The sequence below is a fragment of the Anopheles coluzzii genome, chromosome 2 (genome assembly GCF_943734685.1).
Source record: "Anopheles coluzzii chromosome 2, AcolN3, whole genome shotgun sequence".
Taxonomy (NCBI): domain Eukaryota; kingdom Metazoa; phylum Arthropoda; class Insecta; order Diptera; family Culicidae; genus Anopheles; species Anopheles coluzzii.
The window spans coordinates 96,443,743-96,453,199 of record NC_064670.1 but is presented as its reverse complement, the minus strand read 5'-3'; the positions used below and the strand labels follow the sequence as shown (position 1 = coordinate 96,453,199).

Genomic DNA, 9,457 nt, shown 5'->3' with positions numbered 1-9,457 from the left:
TGATCTCTCTCTATCTCTCTCTCTGGAGCTCATCACCTTTTTCCAATTCCACCATTGACGTCAATCTCTCGCTTGGGGAGTAGATGTGATAAGGATGGTTCCTTACTGCATTTTTTTTTTAGTTCTGATTAGTTTCGCTCAAACTTGGGTTCCTGGGGCTCCGTCGTGATAAGCTTAACTAGCTTTTGAGTAAAAGACGCTCTGCCGCTGATTGGTGCATTACTATTCGGTGCAAAATAATACGCAAAACCAAGAAGAACCGGTGTAGGGGTGCCTTTCATTCGTCTTTAGGAGTCCACCAGGGAAGGCACCAGGTGGTGATCTAAGGGGTTACGGGATTTGTTTGGTGTACAACGGGTATCAGCTTCCATGGGGGGTTATCTGTAAGGGTTCCCCCCCCCTTCGGGGAGGTTCCTAACCTAGCTAATCAACAACACTGGAACACCCTGAGGCGCTTATCTTGTGTCCCCCGATAAGTCAGGCGCACCGAAATGGCTTGGAATTGGGGGGACAGTTTTGATTCAGACTTTGGTCTGAAAATGCCTGGGCATTTTATTTATGTCTTTTTCAGAATTCTGTCGGAATATTAGGATAATTTCAGTGCCGTGCATCATAAAATCAAAAGCAAGATGTCTTATATCATTACAATAATTTTTTTGGATCAAAATTTAATTTTATATCATCATAACAAGGGGGAAAACGATTATCTTATCGCCAAAGAATGCTTTTGCACATTGTCTGATACATTATGGTACATATCTAACACAATAAAATAGTCATTCGCTGAAGGAAGATATTGAATGGTATCAATATCAGTAGTACAGGATTTATTACACATTAATCTGAATGGTAAACTGAGGATCACGTTTCCGATGAACTCTTTGCACATGATTCACATTTTACTGGACTTTGAACAAACGGTTAAGCTTCTCGTTGCAACGGAACAAAGATTCTTGGGGAGTTTCTTCGCCGTGGATTTACAGATAAGAACGAGCGAGTGAATATGAGAATTAAAAAAAAAACAATGGCCAAAGTGTTTTGATGCTGAATAAAGAGTTAAACAAAACAACTTTTTTTCTCGAGATTCTAGATGCATCTTATTAGGTTTGATTGGAAAAGAAAAACAAATCTGAAACAAACAACCGACCACCAGTAGCACCGCAGCCCACAACAACAAAGCATTCTAATTTTAATCCCATCCCTGGGGGGAGCGGGAGATTGTAAGAAGACGAAAGGAAACCAAAACATTCTATTGTTTACGAGCAGCAAGTCTGCAGCATCAGAACTCATTAAAACGCAAAACATTGGAGTTGGAAATGTGAAGAGCGCTTCTAATGCTTTTATGCGTATGGAAAATACATGATGCTGGCGTGCTGTATGGTCTGTTTACTGATGCGCTGGCGGATCGGACAACACAAACAACCGGCCACCAGCACAACCGGACACAGCCGGTAAAACAACAACACATTATGATCGGGTGGCACAACGCTAACAAAACACGACCCTTTAAGGAAACGTGTACACCATCCCGGTGGTACTAAAGCGCGTGAGCCGCGTGAACCTCTTCCGGGACACTCCTTACTCAGGCTCGATCGATTGATAAATCGCATGGAGGGTTGATCGTAAATAAAAACGACCGATAAAATACAGCCGGTTAATTGGCAATGTCGAGCGTTTTGCGTTTGTCGAAGGAAAGCCGAGAGAGATCGTGCCACCACAACACCGGCACGCTGCTGCCTTCTCGCTAGTCAGACACGACGATGAGGAAGAAATCGCCTATAATTTTCTTTTCACAGCCGGCACCTTCCGTTCCTGTGACATTGAACACTAGTCAGAGCCAGTGTGTGTGTGTTTTGGTTGCGATACGGCTACATGACTGTTTTAAAAATAGCCTCCTCTTCAGTACACGGTTTCGCACCGGTACGGGGTCGAGCTATATTTGTTGTACGGCGCTGCACACCGGTGGTGCACCGTGTATCGTAGCGCATGTTCGCCTAATTGCATGTGCATGTCTCTCACGCCGGCTAGTGGTCGCCGTCATTGTCGGTTGGTTACTCAGGGGAGAGGCTGAATCGAATACAATTTTCAGCGAGTCATATTTATCGCAAAAAATAAAAAGCTGAGAGCAAACAACAACAAATACCTCCACAACGTGGACACAACGGATGGCTACTAACGGTTCAAGAGCTGGCTCAGTTGCACTTGGCACTTGGTAGCAGGCAAATGAGACGTAGGGGAAACGAAGGTGTCGTATGCAAAACTGCATTAAAGGGTATGTCCTGAGGAATGCAGTTGAACGACATTCCAACAGCGGTTCGGAGTGTTGCCCCACTCTGTGCGGATCACCACTCACATATGGACCACCATCAGCAGCTGCACAAGAATTTGGATGAATTGTTGGTTTTGCTTTTATTCCTCACCATAAGAGCACAGTACCTTTAGTATGCAATAATAGGAATGGAATTTGATTTTCTAACTAAACGACGGTGCTTTAAACACATTTATGATTAATTGCAAGATAATGAACCAACCTCATTGCTTAGGTTCGAGCTCTAATAAACCGTTTAAATAACAAACATTTACCAGATAACGTTGCACCTTTGCAGTTCCTTCCACAGATGCCTGACATTCGCGACAAATGTCAACAAAAATATCAAAGCTTTAAAAGATCAATCACAATCTCACACACTCACATGCAATCCCCATAATAAACCCTGTACCCCCAGGGGAGGAAGATCGCGCCTAATCATGATGAGATCGCACAGTATACGCCAAGTGACCAGATATGGGGCCCCGTGAACACATACACACAGCCGGCAATGGAACGTGACACGTTGGTTGTATGTTTTGAGAATTCACTTCCTGAGATTGGTAATGTCAATAAAACAGCACACCATTGTCATGATTATGCCCCGGCACCGCTCAGATGATAACTGGTACAGAAATTGAGATAAGAGCGAGGACTAAGGCTGGGGACTGTTACCTTCTGAGAACATGGTATGGTATTTATAAAAGTTTACAGTATATTGGAAACGATTCCAAGCTCCACTGTTTCTTATTCTTCTTATTTGGCACATCGCAGGTCTAGGATAAGTATGAGTCTTCTTGTTCAAGTAAGGAGGAAGTGACAACCTGTGACTGATAGTTTCACTGATATAAGAAGGATAACTGAACTCCTGCACCTATAGGAGGTATCCCCCTAACGGGGCTTGAACCCAAGACGAGGTTGTTGTAAGGTCTACGACTTAGGTACGAGTAGACAACTGCACTACGGAAGTCCCGTGGAACTCGATCACTAAATGGGCAATAAACACAACGAATGACATGGCATAAAAATAATGAAACTGATATGATTCTTGGACACCCCTCACTCAAATCTAAGAGCAAATACTTATCACGAGCGAGGAAATACAGAGGAAGTGAGTACTTCTAGGTGGTAGATTGGACTCCACAAAAAGGAAACCACCGGTAATTGATGGCTAGATGTTTCTCCCGGTTAGAACCAGTTCATACTGTGTGTGTGTGTGTGTGGTGCTGTTGCTACAGGGCAATCCAACAGCAAACAAACAACAACCCTAGTGGACCATGCTGCCAACTCGATTCTCTCCCGTATCTTAGCTAACGCCGTGCTCTCCCTGTATGACTGCTGAAGCGCAATACCCATGGGAAGGCATAAACTGGTAACAGAATTATATCACTGAGCATGCAAAACCTTTGCCCCTTTCATTTCCAATATTCCAACAAACGCTTTCCCCCCTTCCGAGATTTCGTTTGAGGCAGGAAGGAACAAAAAAAAGCATTACATATACGCGGCTGGGTCGTGAACATGCCAACACATTCTTCAGGATTCCTGTTATTTTTATGCAACTAGAAACGTACCGGTGGGAGACCGGGACCACTTAGCTCTCGGAGGCGCCAAGGTAAATTGACTGCGAATATTGAGGAAACCGTTCAAGTGAGGACGCGGTGTAACCCACACAACATGCAACCGACATCGTCATCGCCGTCGTTCGGGTAGTTTGCTTGCAAACCGCCCAGTAAATGGTTATAACCTACTCCGAATTTCGGAATGATTGGACTAGGGGGCACAGTGGACAGCCTGGGGATGCTAATCGGGACTGACCTTGAAGTTGAATGTATGCTATCGCTTAGTTGCTTCGTTCTTTTCGGGCGACGTAAAGGCGCGCAGCACGTTCTAATTAGGTTAAAATCTGCCACGCCAACCACGGCGACCACGGCAATGTGGGCAATCATAAAGCTTGCAATTTTAAAAATCGATACCACACCGATGGCGATGTAACGGTGTGAGTGAGTGTTGGGTTGAATACTACCAACTGTAACACAAACTGGCCAACATGGTCGTTACTAAATAATAAAATAATTAAACTGGCTAACGCAAAAAAGAAAAGGTTTTTTTGTAGGTTGTACTTAAGAGAATCAACCGAAACGTGATTCTCCTCTGGAAACTATCATACCAGCGCGCCCGTGACACATTGGGACCGATAATGAGACTTCAACCAACACCTCCATACAGGTCAACGCGTGATAGTGTGGTGGGCGCCGAGAAGAAATATGACACGTTTCATTTATTACCGGAATTCCCGGTTGTAGTTGTTGGCTGGTCGCGCCTTCCCAACCCAGAGCGGGAATCTTTAGCACGGAAAGTTCACCGCTCGGGAACCGGTTTCTATGTGTGCATTAGCATATGTATTAAAATGCACCTTCTTCCTCTCTCGGTCTACCCCCGCGCATTTTAAGCTTGTAACAAGATGGGTAAAAACGATATCCTGTTAATTAATATTTTATCAACGTACGACGCTGAGCGCAAACGACACATACTCCATCCTCGGTGCTGGACACCTCGGATCGTCCTCCGTTGGAGGTTACTTCTAGGTTGGACGAGGGATAGAAAAGACTCCTCTTTGGACGGTGTACAAATTAATCGGTCAAATAATTCCTCCTCCTTCCCCAAGATGCTGAAGGGGTAATTTAGCAGCAGCGCCAGTCATTACGACGCGACAGGTTCACGACTCAATGATAAATTCTGCACTTCCTGAAGCAAAAAAAAAACATTGCCAGGAGCACCAGGTTGAAAATTCCCGACCAAAGACGGGACGTGTTCCTGTGTCTGCTGCTTGTGTGTCTCTCTATACATATATGCAATTAACTGCTTCCCTTTTTTCAGTCACTTTCTTACACCTCTCTTCAACGCACTTCTGCTTGCGGAGGGCAAATGGAAGTCACTGTAAGACTGGCTGCAGAGACTGGTAATCTTTCAGAAAATCCAGCCACGCGCCACAACGCACGATGCGCGCTGCCCGAAGTGTAATTTATCGCTCGTGCGTTTCTTCGCTCTCTGTAGCTATTTGTTGCCTGACACCAAAGTTTCTTCAAGCTGTTGGACGTGGCACGTGGCGAGGCTGTTTTTTTTAGTTCCAGTGGAGCCTCCGCTGCCGTCGATCGAACACGGGGGAATTGGTTTTTTTGGTGTGTGCCAATTCCCGCTGATTGGAAGATGTTTTTCTCTCTCCTGCTTTGCACCGTCGTCGTTTGAATGCATTCACGAGTAGTAGCTTGGCTGTTGCAGCAGTGTGCTTTTGTATCTGTGCAAATATCCCGCCGTGCATTCGCGCTGTTGGAAGGGGCTTCCGAGGGTAATGTGAAATTTAAATTATCGCCACAGTGGCGCCACCGTCAAACCGATCACTGCCGCTTGAGGATGGAGTAAAGCAATAAAGTAAGGGGTAGTTACTGGTACTGGCACGTACGCATTCGATAGAAAAATAATAGTACAATGTTTTTTTTTTAATGCCTCTTTACAGTGTGCGTGAGGCATGTTTTATCCAAACTTTGATTATATGCTTGACTGAATTGGAGCAAAATACAATATCAAACACACACACGCTTACACCTTTTTGAGTAACTTGGCTTCAGTTCGTACACTTTCTAAGGTTCTTTTGAGTGACCTCCTCCACCGGGCCTTTCGCAGGGTGTTGGTGCAGCCGCGCCACAAGGTTTGGGTTTAATTTATTCGCATAAATTGCATAATGTGCCTGACGGCCGCTGATACGTTGAAAGGTAATGACAGTTTTGATACATCCAAGTCGTTCGCTGGGAGTTGACGGGAAGAACGGGGCCGCACAGGGGTTCGACCCCTAGGTCGGTCATTTACTTCCCTGCAACGTGCATGGAAAGGTTTGAAGCAAAAGCTATGGAAATGGGAGTTTAAATGCACAACTTACCACTTGTTAATGTACGTTATTAGGTGAAAAGGGTACATTAAATAGGAACTGTTTACTTCCACTGAAATAGGAACGATTTACTTCCACTTACAGAAATAAAGCATCTGGAAATAAGTTTTTCAAGGCTTTTTACGCTCTCATGCTCAAAAAAGTTGTGTCTTGAGAAACCTTCACCCAATTCTAGCGAAAACCTTCAACCATTTTACGACACATGAAGCATGCATCGTGTCCGCTGCCACCATGGCTGCACTTTCTAAACGTTTGGTATGCCCACTGCCAACGCCACATGGAAGGGCTCGAATTTATTATCCTTTCTAAAAAACGAATTACGCCCAAATCCGATCTGAAACCGTGCGCAAGGTCAATTTGACGGTGCTCCAACACACCACCACATTCCAGCAGCTCCGAGCAGTTTCTATAGCCGGAACTACGCGTCGCTGGGCAGTGGCAGCAGGGTGTCACATTCTTCACATTCCATTCTATGCATTTTTGCCCGAGTACGATGGTGTGAGGGTGTACACATTCGTTGTCCAACACCACGGACACACCGTATCGGCGGAAACAATCCACTCGCAGCAAAAAGGTAACGACAACTTCAATGACTTCCGCCCGACGACGCGGGCATCAATTGACGGATGGTTATTCGATACGGTTTTTTTTGTTGGTTATGTCCATCCACAGGAATGCTATAAAAAAAAAGACTATAGAAAAGTGTTAAGTCAGCAGGAAAGCTTACGTGGCTTGAAGTTCGTGCATTGGCACAACGACACGTTCAGTTCAGAGCTGAAAAGCACAGTTCCGAATCACGTGCTCCACGACCTAAGAGGGTCAGGTAGAGCTTGATCTTATCAACGATTTGGCCACCAACGAAATCGACACTAGCGACCTGGATGGATAAAGTCAGGTTGGATATCTCCTATTCCTACTTAGCATATGAACCTCGGGTGGTTTCATGCGGCTACAACAGCTCCTCGACCTGGTTCTACGCCCCATCGGTTCTTCCTTGTATTTGTGTCGTTGCACACCAATAGCGGTACCCCTACTATCTACTTGCCCTAAAGTCACCCAACAATGAAAATAACCCACCGCCACACCGATAAGGAAGCACGAGGAACCGATAGACGCGAGATTCTGACTGTTGTCGCTTAACCGTATCGCGGCAGCCGCTAGCAACAGCGGGTAACCTTCTCTCGTTGTCGACCCAACGGTCGGCGGTTCGTGTGTTTCTACTTCCTTGACATTTTTACGGCCGGCACAGAGTGTGTCTCCCATTGTGTTCTGTTGCTATCCAAACGCGTGAAATGTGCATTGTTGTAGCCGATATATGAGCCAAGAGAAAAAGTAGAGGAAAAAAAGCTAGCAATGTGATTGATAGCGCACTGCCGAGCATTGCATTTCCGCTTAAATGCGCGACACAACCGACGGCAGAAGGAGAAACAGTGTGTCCGATCGTACGACAGCTTTCCCATAGTTCATTCTGCTTCCTGTTGATTCATCCGACGTACACCCCCTACAGCTACAATTTCTATCGCCGATGATCATCAACTAGAACTTGTCTAAACGATGCCCCTCTAGCGCGTCTGTGGGGAGAGTATAGACAATAATGATGACCTTCGGACTCTTCGGACAGACAGACAGGAACAGAGCGGAACAGTGGGAAAGTGAGCGCACTAGACCCGTCATGTGAGTGTGTGTGATGCATCATAAATCAAACCTAATTAAAGCCAATTATCGGGATACACCGCACGACTGGCCGTGCGCGTTCTATCTCGCCGGCGCCAGTCAAATCTTGCGCGCATGCGCCGTGAAATGTGTGCGCGCGCGCGTGATTATCCGCACGGGCACGACATTTCGCACGCTTCCGCACCTGCAACGCACAGATAGCGGTTGAATGGGACAAAAACCCGAGCGCATTTTAAAAGCGATTTAGAAAGCGGCAAGGTCACAATTGCAATTACCGGGAAGATGAGCTGTGCTGACAGTTTAATGTCTTTCTAATGAACTTCCCAGACATCTCCATCAATTTTAGATTGAAAATAATGTTCAATATTGTTTAGAGATTTTGTACCAATAACTTTAACTGTTCAGCTACTTTCCATTTACTGCAACTCCTCTGCGCGGCGAAGATGCAGGTGTTCAAACAATATTTAACAATCACGTCACCTATTAGCGCGCGGCTCATCTTCGCCCTTTTCTAAACATTCATCACAATACAAACCAATGATCAGCGCGCGCGCGAGCCACTCCGTGCACTAAGAGAGCGTTGCATCATCGAACCGTTGGAACATTGTTTAAATATTTAACAATGCCGGCATCCTTGAACAGATATTCATCGATTAACACACAACGATACTTGGCGGGCTGCTGCTTTGTACCTACATCTCCACCATTGCAACACCAAGCGGCAGCGGGCGCTCGCCAAGCGCAGTGCGTATACGATGCGAAATGCACAACACGCACCACCCCGATGCCGAGCGCGTTCATCGTCACGCACAGTCGAGCATCTCTACAAAAAAAAAAAAATGCAACAAACCCAGCTGCACCTGCTGCACCGCGACCAGTGAAAACAATCAGACTCACTGATTTAATTTTTGCACGCGGGGATGAGAGGATCGTGGGGTGCCCTTTTTGCATCACTAGCAGCACCCTTTGCGGTGTGGAGCAGGCAAAAAAGGGGAAGATAATTCTTTTACAGCATGTAACGCGCGCAGGCCGATCAGACCCCGAGAATGTGGTACGTGATGCTGCGACTTTGTCCGAAGGTCGTCTGGTGCTAGATATTGCACCTTTACACACTCACACACAGACTTTAACTTTGTACTAGGCTCCTTTTGTTTTTGTTCCTATGTACTGTGTGCTAAGCCTGTGGAGCATTTTTATGTTTTTACCGTCTTGAAGCTCGCAAACGATCAGACAAAAACATGGATGCCTCATCATTTGCTTCGGTCACGATTCGATTCGCTTGAAGGTTTGAGGCACGAGAGATGAAGATGCGAAAACTGGTTTTTGGGCATAGACTCTTGATTCCTCAGGAAGGGTGATGAGATCACACGTGGCTGCTGCCGCACGTCAAACGGATACTCAACGGTGTGTTTTCTTGAGGCTAAAATGAAAATTCGATATTGTTGTCAACATATTGCAAGAAACAATTCAAACCTCTCGTCAGCTGCAAGGTTTAAACTGTGTCGTATGGCTTCCAATGTGTCGTTGACCGT

The 9,457-nt window shown here is 45.8% G+C and overlaps 1 protein-coding gene across 1 annotated transcript in view; it reads right to left on the bottom strand.

Annotated features, from left to right (window-relative positions):
• LOC120961561 (autophagy-related protein 13 homolog) overlaps nucleotides 1-9,457 on the bottom strand; it is a 39,298-nt gene that overhangs the window by 11,372 nt on the left and 18,469 nt on the right. The gene's annotated exons all lie outside the window — the stretch shown is intronic.